Raw genomic sequence first — 13,268 nt, forward strand, 5'->3', positions numbered from 1 at the left:
GATAGTCTATTATCTATCTATCTATCTATCTATCTATCTATCTATCTATCTAATCTATCTATCATCTATCTGTGATCTATTTATCTATCTAAAGAGATTTATTATAATAAGAAATTGACTCATGTGATTATGGAGGTGAAAAAGTCTCCAAATCTACAAACAGAATCAGCAAGCCGGAGCCCAGGAGAGCCAATGATTTAATCCCATTCCAAAGGTAGGAAAAAATAGATATCCCATTTTGAAGGAAATCAGGCAGAACAAATTCTTCCTTACTCAGGGGAGGGTCACCCTTTTTGCTCCATTTGAACCTTCGACTGATTGACAACTCCTTGCACCTCCACATCAAGGACAGCAATCTGCTTTAATCTATCTACCTACCAATTTAAATGTTAATCTCATCTAAAATACCCTTCCAGAAATACCTAGAATAATGTTTGACCAAATATCTGGGCATCTGTGGCCCAATCCAATTGACCCATCACAAGTTTACACCTTGCCATTTGGGCATCCAAACATATCTCCTTAACCCACTCTTAATCATCAAATAAAGATAATACCAAGGTCATCATTCTACCTAACATGATATAGCTACCCTGCATAGAAATGCACTAACTACTACTTTCTCAGAGGAGTTCAAGTCCTTGAGGGATGCTTACTTGTCTTCTTGGTATCCTGTAACTTATAGCTATGATATAAAATTTACAATCCTATATAATAAAAGCTTAATAAGCTAAATGTCCAGTCTACCATTCAGCGGTTCAACCAATCAAAGCATAATATGCTAATGATATGCTAAGGATGCTCAACCACTCACTATGAGTTGCACTGACCCCAAGGGGGCAGATAGTCAACTGGTCCACCAGTTGCTATGATGTACACTGACCACCCTGGGGCAGATGATCTGACTGGTAGGTTAGCTTGCTACTGGGGTTTGGCCAATCAGGACTGAGCGAGATGGGCCAGACATACCCTGGAGCCTTCCTGTGGTCCCTCCTTGGCTGGCCAACCTGTGCACCAGTGGGGTCCCACTGGCTGGCATGTGCCCTCTTGCAATCCGGGACCCTTCGGGAGATGTCAGAGAGCCAGTTTTGGCCTGATCCTGCAAGCCTGGCTACAGGACTCCACTGTTGCACAAATTCATGAACTGGGACTCTAGTACTTAATAATCTATACTAATAAAAGAGAAACAACCGAAACCGGTTTGGTTCAGTGGTAGAGCATCGGTCTGCGGACTGAAAGGTCCCGGGTTCAATTCCGGTCAAGGGCATGTACCTTGGTTGCGGGCACATCCCCAGTGGGGGGTGTGCAGGAGGCAGCTAGTCGATGTTTCTCTCTCATCGATATTTCTAGTTCTCTATCTCTCTCCATTCCTCTCTGTAAAAAATCAATAAAATATATTAAAAAAGAAAAGAAAAAAAGAATGCTTATTCTCTAAAAAAAAAAAGAGAGAGAGAGAAACAGCAAATTAACCATCACTCTGCTACACCCACAAACCATGCACACCAGCCAATCAGGAGCAAGTATGCAAATTAACCCAACCAAGATGGCTGTTGGCCACAGAGCTGGAGCATACAGGAGGCAATAGAGAAAGCCGCCCTGGCCGGCCTTGGCCTCTGCTCAAGGCTACAAAGTTTCAATTATTAAAGATAAATAAATCCCAACAAAAATGGCGGCCACCATGGAGCTGGAGCTCAGCAGGAGGCTTGGGTTTCTCCTGATGATGGAGGAAGCCAAGCTTCCCACCCTGACCAGTCCTGGCCTCTACTCAAGGCTACAAAGTTTCAATTATAGAAGATAAATAAATAAATCCTAAATACTTTTTTTCAGCAGACCCTGGCCTCCACTCAAAAAGACAATGGGGAAAAAAAAAAAAAAGAAAGAAAGAAAAAGAAAAAAAGGAGGGGCTGGGACATTGGGTCACCAGGGGTGATCAAGCCAGGATGGGATGGTAGGGGCCTTTAGGAGTAAGCAGACCAGTAGGGGTGCCAGTTGGGGTTGAGCAGGCCCTCAGTGAGGGTCAGTTGGAGGTGATCAGGACAGTAGGGGGGTGCAGTTTAGAGTGAGAGGACAGCAGGGGGGCAATTGGGGTTGAGCAGGCCAGTGGGAAGGAAAAGTGGGGACGAGCAAGCCAGCGGGGGGGAGGGGGTGGGTGGGTGAGCAGGCTAGCACGGGGAGGGGGGACAGTAGTGGGTGATCTGGCTGGCGGTGCGGGGGCAATTGGGGGTGAGCACGTTGGCGGCAGGGGGCAGTTGGCAGCCAGAGTGATTAGGGGCAATCAGGCAGGCAGGCAGGCAGGCAGGTGAGCAGCTGGAACCAGCAATCCAGGTTTGTGAGAGGGATGTCTGACTGCCGGTTTAGGCCCAATCCCTATAAATCGGCAGTAAGATATTCTTTGAGGGGTCCCAGATTGGAGGGGGTGAAAGCCAGGCTGAGGAACACCCCACACAGCCTGCCATGCTCGTTTTGTGCACCGGGCCACTAGTATTTTATAAAATCAATCAATGCAATATGTTACTTATAATGAGGAACTAAGAGAGGGAAGAAAATAAAACTATTTTCTTAAAATTATGCAGACACATAACAAACATTTAAAACAAAATAAGGAGAAAATACTCATGTCAATGACAGTCCTTGTTTTTGTGACTGGTTGTGTAGTTCGTTGTAGTTAGTATTTATAACTGCCTTCTTCCACTACTCATTCTGCATTTCCTTTAGCTTCAGCAAGCACCTCAACTGGTCATGTTTCTTTATCAAATGGAGTGATTCAAATCCTCCTTTCTGAAGGTGTGGCAGGGGATGCTAGAAAATAGGGAGGAGCACTTAGAATAGTTGGTTGATCCAAAATGTAGCTGAATTTTGATAAGTGAAAAATAGATATGAAAATCAATTGTAACAAATCTAGAAAACTAAGCAGACACTGTACTTTTGGGCCATCTGAAGCAATTTTTATTTGGAGATGAATCCTATGTTATTTTCCTAAGTACAAATAAAACAAAACAAAAATAACTATTTTTATGCCTTAATTCTAGTTGACTCTTCTACTGATTCTTGCTCCCACACTGATGACCTGTACACATTGACTATTTTCTTAGGGATTCTCATGTACTTTAACAATGGAGTCTATGTTAGCAATGAAGTGATCCAGTCTATTGACTAAGCAGGCCAAATGTCCACAGTAGACCCAGCCATAATGTAGTCACTAGAGGCCTGGTACATTACACCAGTGGGCTACCTCAACCTTGCCTATGCCCTTTTGCAATCTGGGACCCATTGGGAAATGTCAAACTGCTGGTTTCAGCTTGGTCTCTGCAGGCCAGGCAGGTGGACCCCACCAGTACAAGAATCTATGCACTAGGCCAATTTCAGCCCAATCCCCACAGGCCAGGCCAAGGGACCCCACTGGTGCACAAATCCATGCACTGGGCCTCTAACATGCATATAAGATCTTTTGTTAATCTCTTTCTCCAATCCCCCCTTTGCCCTTCCCTCTGAGATTCATAGTCTGTTAATGTTTCCATGCCTGTTCATTGAGTGTCTGCCTCCTGGTGGTCAGTGTGCATCATAACTATAAGTCAAATTGTTAAATGGTTACTTAGGCTTTTATATATATATATATATATATATATATATATATATATATATATATATATACACACTAGAGATGCAGTGCATGAAATTCATGCACCCTCTCCAATCCGTCCCTTGGACATTAGTCTCACAATCCAGGACCTCGGGCTCCTAACCACTTGCCTGCCTGCTGGCCTGATGCCTCTAACTGCTCTCCTGCCAGCCTGATTGCTCCTAAATGCCCTCCCCTGCCAACCTGACTGCCCCTAACTGCCCTCCCCTGCCAGCCTGATGGCCCCTAACTGCTCTTCCCTGCCACCTGATTGCCCCTAACCACCTCTGCCTCAGCCCCCACCACCATGGCTTTGTCTGGAAGGATATCTGGAAGACATCTGGACTAATTAGCATATTACTCTTTCATTAGTATAGATTTTTAAGGTATAGTTAAACCTCTTTACCAATTATTTCTCTTCTAGTAAAAGTAGCATTTGGAATTAAACAAACAAAAAGAAACATTTTCTATGTGGACTTATTCTATTGTTTACTGACAGAGTATGGTCATGCTATGTCTTCTTTCCATCTAAAATATCATACAGAAATAATTGTAGGAAGCAGATGCATTTCTATCCTAAAAGACTCTGCCTTCCATGAGTCTTGTGCTCTATCCAAGACTAGGCCAACACTGGGTATACTTAAAGATTTTTTGCTTATCGTCCTCTATAATAACATTAGAAATAATATAATCATGATGATATTTTTTAAAAAGTCACAGCTGAGAGGGAATGAGTGGAAACCACAGAAGAAATAAATAAAGGAGAATCATCAGGAAACATGCTGACAAACAAACTGAGACTAAAATAACAAAAATTAAGGAGAAGATTTTACTATTAATTACTCAAGTATCTTAGGTCTTTCTTTACTTTTCTATTCTCACTAGTTTGACTATAACAGTGAATTCCAGATCATCTCTCTTTACATTATATTAAAAAATTAGTAGCTTTAGTCAACTTTTGAAAAATTTAATTTTGTTTGTCATCATGTGACTAAAATAGCAGACATTCTCTGGTTTAACATTTTTCTGCTAAGCTTTCTTGTAATCAAGGCTTGACCCAATTAACACGTATAATAAGGTTCTCTCCATCACAACTTGTTCTATTAAATAAGCTGTCTGGTTCTTAATTAATTGTATATGTTTAGATAAGCAAATCCAGGGTTATATATTTATTGTAAAGATTTATTTGGTATATGGGAGAATATACAGGGTATATGTGTGTGTGCGTTAGTATGTCTGTGTGTATGGAATCTGAAGCAAAACAAGATTTAAAATTAAAATTAGACACAATAAACTATCCAATTAAATTTTTGTTTTGTTTTCTTTTTATTGTTTTTGCTCAGCTTGTTTTTTCTTGACTTGCAGACCTACCTTTAGGCTTCGCTTTGAAAGAATGTGGCTGATATTACTATTTTGTGACAATACAAATTTCCGTTAACATGCTTGGGTATGAACATTTCTTCTCATACTGTGTTTATCTGCTTTGATATTTTTGACTCCTTCCTTAGAAAGGATTTCTTGTGTTACTTTTTTCTCCCTGATCAAAGAAATATCACAAAGCACAGGAACTTTATATCTTAGTGTACAGAAAATCCAAAGGTATAAAGTTTAGGAAAAATTAAAAGAAACATCTGAGTAATGCTACTTTGGATAGCCTGGTGCTTCTTGCAGATTTATGTTATCATATAGGGATGATGTAAGTGAGACCAGCTTCAGCAATCACAATACATTTCCTTGGTATAAAATGCAGTTTATAAAGAACATTCATATGTATTTACCAGCTCATGTTATAGTTACAATTACTCTAAATAAAGGAAGGTTGTGCAGATATTGTTATCAAAATTTTATCAATAGCAAAATCAGGAACCAAGGAGTTTAAATACTTAGTATTTTAGCAGTTTATCTATGATTATACATCACCTAATCTAGGATATTTTAAATAATGCTAGTCCAAGGTTATATGGGTGGTAATAAGTAGTTCTTCACTAAGAACTGAGATTTCAAAAATTGGAAAAACCAGATACATAGATGAGACTGAAAGACCTAGAAGCCAGTGGACAAAGTGATCTAGTAATAAAATAAGAATGGCTCAGATAAACAGAAGAATCCTGTGTAATCATGGAAAAAATGTTAGAAGGCTATGAATTGGGAGTGTGCTAAGTAACAGATGATATAAAGCACACATGTCAAACACAAGGCCCGTGGGCCAAATCCGGCCCGCCAGGGCTTGCAATGTGGCCCGCACCACGCTGTCATCACTGCACTCTGCTGCGTTCCATCACAATGACGCGCGGTGACATAGGAGGCTTGTGATCTCGCTGGCCGCCTAGCTGGCCGCCGTACTTGCTATCTATTACCATGCGCATAGATAACAAGTCACGCGAGATTCAGGAGGCGTGACCTATAGTCCGGCATCCGATGTGGTTGTGCGGGTGGCAGAGCAGAGGAGAGAGTGAGTGTGTGGGCATAAAAATACACAGCAGAAGCTGCCAGTTCCTGGCATAAAGTGCAGGCATAAAAATCGCAACAGAATCTGCTATCTGTACCCAGCCAGGCATTTATTGACTGACTTTTTTTCTCTCCACTCCATCTGCCAAATCAAGCTATCCCTGTGCAGTTTTCAACTTTTTCCTTCTAACGCAGATTTCCAATAAACTACATCTTTTACTGCCAATATTGATCCCAAAATGTCCAGGAAAAGAAAAGTTGATGGTGAAGGCAGACAATTTAATGACAAATGGGAAAATGAATACATGTTTGTGCTTAGAGAGGGCAAACCAGTGTGTATATTGTGTTATGAGACAGTGTCGGTGATGAAAGAGTACAATATACGTCGTCATTTTGACACCAAACATAATGTTAAGTATGGCAAATATACTTTGGAAGAAAAGCATAAAATTGTTAAAGAACTAAAAGGCAAACTACAATCACAGCAGCAAATGTTTACAAAGGCTACAGCGAAAAATGATGCTGCAGTGAAAGCAAGCTTTATAGTGGCTGAAGAAATTGCCCGTACTTCAAGGTGTTTTTCAGAGGGTGCCTTTTTGAAGCAATGCATGCTAAAAGTGTGTGAGCAAGTATGCCCAGACCAGATACAGAGTTTTCAAAATGTCAGTTTGTCAAGAAACACCATTGCAGATAGAGTTCAAGAACTCTCAGGAAATCTATCATCACAGCTGGCCGAACAGGCATGCAGTTATCTCGCTTTTTCACTTGCTATCGATGAAAGCACAGACAACACTGATACAGCGGAGCTGTCCATCTTTATACGTGCTACGAAGACCGACCTCTCTGTCACTGAGGAACTTTTGGATGTAGCTGCCATGCATGGGACGACGACTGGTAGAGATATATTTGAGGCTGTGGAGAAATCTATAAATAATTTTAAATTACCCTGGGAAAAGTTGGTGGGGCTAACTACCGATGGCGCACCTTCAATGTGCGGAGAAAAGAAAGGCTTGGTTGGACTAATGAAGGAAAGAATGCAAAAAAGTCACTGCCACACATCCTTGATTACTTATCATTGCATTATCCACCAAGAGGCTATGTGTGGAAAAGTTCTGGACATGAATGACATAATGACCACAGTCATTAAAACTATTAACTTTATACGGGCAAGTGGCCTGAATCATCGCCAGTTCCAGCAGTTTTTACAGGAGGTGGGTGCAGAGCATGGAGACGTGCCATACCACACAGAAGTAAGATGGCTGAGCAAGAGCGCAGTCCTCAAAAGATTTTTTGAGCTCAGAGAACAAATTGCTCTTTTCATGGAAAGTAAAGGAAAGCCCTTGCCTGAACTGTCGGATCCCGCCTGGCTATGTGATTTTGCTATGATGTGTGACATATGCGAGCATCTCGCCCAACTGAATCTGAAGCTGCAGGGACGCAAACAAGTCATCACGAAGATGTCTGACATGATCACAGCATTCCAGCGTAAACTTCAACTATGGAAGTCCCAACTGGAACAGGACAATCTTGCCCACTTTCCCGTTTGTTTGAGTATCTCAACCACTATTTCTGGTACTTTTCCTTGCAGTGGGCTGGCTACCAAAGTTAGCCGTTTACTAAGTGAATTTGAGTGGCGCTTCTCTGACTTTAGAACACAGCACTCAGGCTTTGACATCTTTGCCAATCCTTTTACAGTTGATGTCAACAATGTGCCCCATCACCTTCAGATGGAGATAATCAAGCTTCAGTCTGACAGTGGCTGAAATCAAGGTTTCAGGATGTTGAAATTGAGGACTTCTACCCTCTACTGCCCCCTGACTCAATGCCAGAGCTCCGACTTCATGCTGCCCGTATTCTATCCATGTTCGGGAGCACCTATCTTTGTGAACAGATGTTTTCAATAATGAATCTGAACAAAAACAAGCACAGATGACGCATTACCGATGACAACCTCCATGCTGTTTTGCGGGTTGCTACAGCCCAAGAAATAAAACCGAACATTGACTCATTGATCCGGGGAAAACGGTGTCAGACAACTAGCCAGAAAACAAAACAATGAGCATTTTAGGTACATTCCAATATTACTGTTTTGCTTGATACCAATATTACTGTTTTGCTTGATAGCATGTGAGTTGGTTAACAGCACTGTTAAAAAAAAGATTGTTCCACTCATTTTAAATTCACATTTCTGGCTAACATTGTCAGTTTATGACTGTTCAGTAAACCATTCGGCCCACGATTTAGGCTGGATTTTAGATTTTGGCCCCTTCTCTGATTGAGTTCGACACCCCTAATATAAAGGAACAGAGTCAGGATAGACAATATTGTCTCTCTATGTAATTTCTGGGCTATGAAAGGAAAAATGTGGCCATCAGATTTATTTGTCAAATCAATGTCTGATCTAGAACTGACTCCCAAAACTCTAAAACATAAAACTTAGGCAAAGAGTAATAATGGTAATTCAGGGAAATAATTGGTATTAACTACTGGATCATATACATAATTTAATACCAAAATGACAATAGGCACTGGCAGAGTGCTGGATCACTGGTCACTCAAGTGTGGTCTTGAGTTGACTTACATGGGAAAATTCTGAGCTAAATAGAGAACATTGGACTAGGGAGGGCATAAATATAATACTTTGAGGTGTAAAGTCCTTTTTTCCCCCCCAAAGGATATCACATATGGTTACTCATTTTGTAAAAGATATATATTGTGGACTTAATTTGGTTGAAGCTTGGTGGGGGACCCAGGCCCCTGCCTTCTCTCCCTCCCTGCCACAGTGGCCCCTGAGGCACATTTCAGAATCATTTATGCTCTACAGAGCATTGTTTAAAAACAACTAGCTTACATGATTTCTAATCACACTTCCACTATTAAAAATACTAGGAACTGTGGTTGTAGATTTCAGGCTTTTACATTTGCTAGTGAGAGAAAAGGGGGTATGTCACTCCTCAGTGTATGAAGGTTTTTGATGGTTTCTAATAGATCACTTGTATGGGAAGAAGATTGCAGCCCCCATCTGGCTTTTACTGGGCTTTTTTTACAGGCAAAAATATGTATGTCAATACTATAATTCCCTCTTCTCTTGGCCAAAGGATTCTTTGTCTTTTAGAGACCCAATTCTCTCGTCCAGACAGCCCTAGGAATTGGACATCAGCAGCAAGGTAGCACCAGCAGTCACATCAAGTATGTATGTGGAGAAGCTGAGAAGCTATTTCCCAACTGTGGTATCTTAGTTGTATCATTTGATATAGCAGTTAGCATGTCACTTAAGCATGCCACATGAAGAGTCGGGAGACCTAGATCTGTAGCCCCAGTTTGCTAATTCTTAGGTCTTTAACCTTGGGCATGTTAGGTTGGTTGGAGGAATAAATGAGATAAGTGGCAGTATAAATCAGAGTGGAGTCAAGTGACATAAATGTTATCTATATATATATATATAAGGCTAAGTGGCCTACCATCTGTCCATCTGTTCAACCATCCAACTGACCGACCAGCCAGTACATATGGCACACACTAGCAATTTAAAAATAAACATTGACTTGCGCATGCCGATACATATAAAGCTCTAGCTGGCACAGATCACATGCATGTGTTTCTCTCAGTGGAATAACCTTTCATTTCCAATATAAATTACCAATTCCATTAAATGAAACTTCAATTTCTAGACTCAATATAAAGAGTGAAGTTGCTAAAACCATTAAAAAGGCCTAACTTCTCATTATTGATTAATGCATCATGGCATCCAGTCATGCTCTAAACAACATAGATAAATTGCTAAGAGAAATTATGAATTTGAATGTTGCATTTGGTGGGCAAGTTCTTCTCAGAGGGGATTTTTGACAATGTCTCACTGTTGTGCCACATGCTATGCAATCAGCCATAGTACAAACGAGTTTAAGTGATGTAGTGTTTGGAGATGTTTCAGAAAGTTGTCTCTCTCTTTTTTTCTTTTTTTTTTTTTTTAAATATATTTTATTGATTTTTCACAGAGAGGAAGAGAGAGGGATAGAGAGTTAGAAACATCAATGAGAGAGAATCATCGATCAGCTGCCTCTTGCACACCCCCTACGGGGGATATGCCCGCAACCAAGGTACATGCCCTCAAACAGAATCGAACCCAGGACCTTTCAGTCCGCAGGCCGATGCTCTATCCACTGAGCCAAACCGGTCCCGGCCAGAAAGTTGTCTCTTAAAACAAATATGAGATCAGAGGATTCTGCTTATAGTGAATGGTTAGTAAAACTCATAGATGGCAAACTTGATAGCAGTTTTCATTCAGGAATGGATATTATTGAAATTCCCCATGAAATGATTTGTAACAGATCTATTATTGAATCTACCTTTGGAAATAGTATATCTATAGATAATATTAAAAATATATTTAAACATGTGAATCTTTGTCCAAAAAATGAGCATGTTCATAAATTAAATGAAGAAAATTTGGATATACTCAATGGAGATTTTCACACCTATTTGAGTGATTATTCCATTATTGTAATGGATGATGCTAAAAAGAAAAAATTTCCCATTGAATTTATTAATAATATTACTCCAGGAATGTCATATCATAAATTAAAATTGAAAGTAGGTGCAATCATCATGCTATTGAGAAATCTTTATAGTAAACTAGAGGCCCAATGCATGAATTCATACACAGGTGGGGTACAACCATCCCTGTCTCCAATTGGGGTGGGGAGAGGCCATCAGGAACAGGGACAGCTGGGGGAGGGGTCATGGGTGGTTGGCTGGCCAGCCCCACCCACTGGTCAAAGGGGACAATTTGTATATTAGACTTTTATTATATAGGATGGGATCTTTGTAATGGTACTAGATTTATTATCAAAAGATTGTAACCTAACATAATCAGAGCTAAAGTATTAACTGGATCTGCAGAAGGAGAGGTTATTTTGATTCTAAGAATTGATTTGTCCCATGTGACAATGGCCTCCCATTTAAATTAATTTGAAGACAGTTTCCTGTGATGCCAACATTTAGATGACTATTAATAAACTACAAGGACAAACTCTAAACAGAGTGGGAATATTCCTACCTGAACCAGTTTTCGAACATGGTCAGTTATATGTTACTTTCTTTCAAGTGTGTGACATTAAAGTTAAAGTTGTAAATACTTCATCACAAGGGAAATTAGTCAAGCACTCTGAAAGTGTTTTTACTCTTAATGTGGTATACAGGGAAATATTAGAATAAGCTTAATCAATTTATTAGTCATCGTTTTTATCAATGTTGTTTTTATATTATGTTTTTGTTGTTATATCACGTTGTTATTGTTTATATATTAATCAATTTATATGTTATTTTCATATACATTTTACTAATTATCTTTCATCTCTGACACTTCTATTATAGAGAAAAAGTGAATAGTGATATTAAACTATTTCTTCTAATTAATTTCCTTTTGATGTGCATGAATACGTGCAAAAGGATAAGTCTATAAATATAGGTACAACTACACCATCAGTAACCATAGTACTAATACAATTTCTTATCTGCAAATAGTCTTTTCAACAACATAATTATAATAACAAGGTGCCTAATAAGCCATTTTCTGGGGGTTAAGACATTTTTGGGGGATATAGCAGTAGAGTCTTATGGCCCAATCTCAAAGGGTTCTGTAGCAGTAACTTTGTCACCTACTTCTATGTAGGTGGAGTAGAGGGAACAAAGGTAGGAATATTTGTTACACATTTTAGACGGAGGCATGGGGCCACACTCTCTAATATTCTTGGAAACAAAACACTCTTTTTTAAAAAAATATATTTCATTGATTTTTTTACAGAGAGGAAGAGAGAGGGATAGAGAGTTAGAAACATTGATGAGAGAGAAACATCGATCAGCTGCCTCTTGCATATCCCCTACTGGGAATGTGTTCACAACCAAGGTACATGCCCTTGACGGGAATCGAACCTGAGACCTTTCAGTTCTCAAACTGATGCTCTATCCACTGAGCCAAACCGGTTTCGGCAAAGCACTCTTACTGTGATCTTTTCTTTGCTGATATAATAAACTAGAGGCCTGGTGCATGAAAATTCATGCACTGGGGATCCCTCAGCCTGGCCTGCCCCCTCTCACAGTCCATGAGCCCTCATGAGTGGGAGGTGACCCAGGGATCTGGGGAAGGTGATGCTCCATCATACCTCTGCTGTTGCCATTGCCAGCAAGCTCAAGCCTTGGCTGGCCCTGGTTACCTGAGCCTCATGCTGGCCCTGGGTGGCTGAGGGTACTGGGGGACTCCAGAGTGGCCAGGCCCACCTGAGAGTGGGCCTGGCTTTGCCACATATCTGCTGCCCCAGTGGGCTATGGTGACTGGGTGCCACCATCTTATGGCTGTGGGCACTGCCATCTTTGCAATGGTGTGAGGTTCAATTAGCATATTCCCTTTTTATTAAATAGGATGGGTGACACAAGGACACAGAGAGAACGCATTGTTGTGAGACATCGATATTACTTTGATTTTGTTGTTACTGAGAGGAAATATATAATTGGCCTTTCCTTATTCATGAAGCCTTATCATTTGCATGATTTCAGTTTTTATTAATAAGGTATTTGATTGAGAGAGGAAAAATAAACTTTAAGGAAGTAAACCACATAATGAGTCATCCTTAGTGTGGAATCTTAGAATATTTTCTGGTAAAATATGATGGGGTTCTCCCGAATAAGTTAAAAGAGGAAAGAAACATTAGTAAATAATATTAAATATTCCACTGGAGTTTGGGACACTGAGGTGATTGGGCTATTTGTTTTGTGATGTTCCCCAGGGTTATTTTGTTGAGAGCTTGCCATTAAGTGGTCTAATTGTGTCAGTGGATGGGGCCTTTTCGATTTGCATAATTTCCTCAAGGGACTGCAGCTGCTAATTTGGTGATTAATTATCCATATTACACATTGTTTATTTGACCATGCCTAGATTAATTTCTTTTCCCAGCAAATCACATTCAGATATGAATTTGCATATCTTGATTACATTTTAATGCTTTGGCTATCATTGTCTCTTCCCTGGACACCTCATCAGATTACAGAAGAGTACTCAAGCAAAGAATGATGGAATGTCTTAAATGACATTGCACATCAGTGGACAGATAATGCACATGACTTATTTTTAATGAAGAATGTTTTTTCATAATCAAGTGAGTTATGATATCTAATATACAATATATTTTGTGTTTTTACCACTCCA

Source organism: Pipistrellus hanaki, assembly GCF_964339955.1.
Source record: "Pipistrellus hanaki genome assembly, chromosome: 3".
NCBI lineage: Eukaryota > Metazoa > Chordata > Mammalia > Chiroptera > Vespertilionidae > Pipistrellus > Pipistrellus hanaki.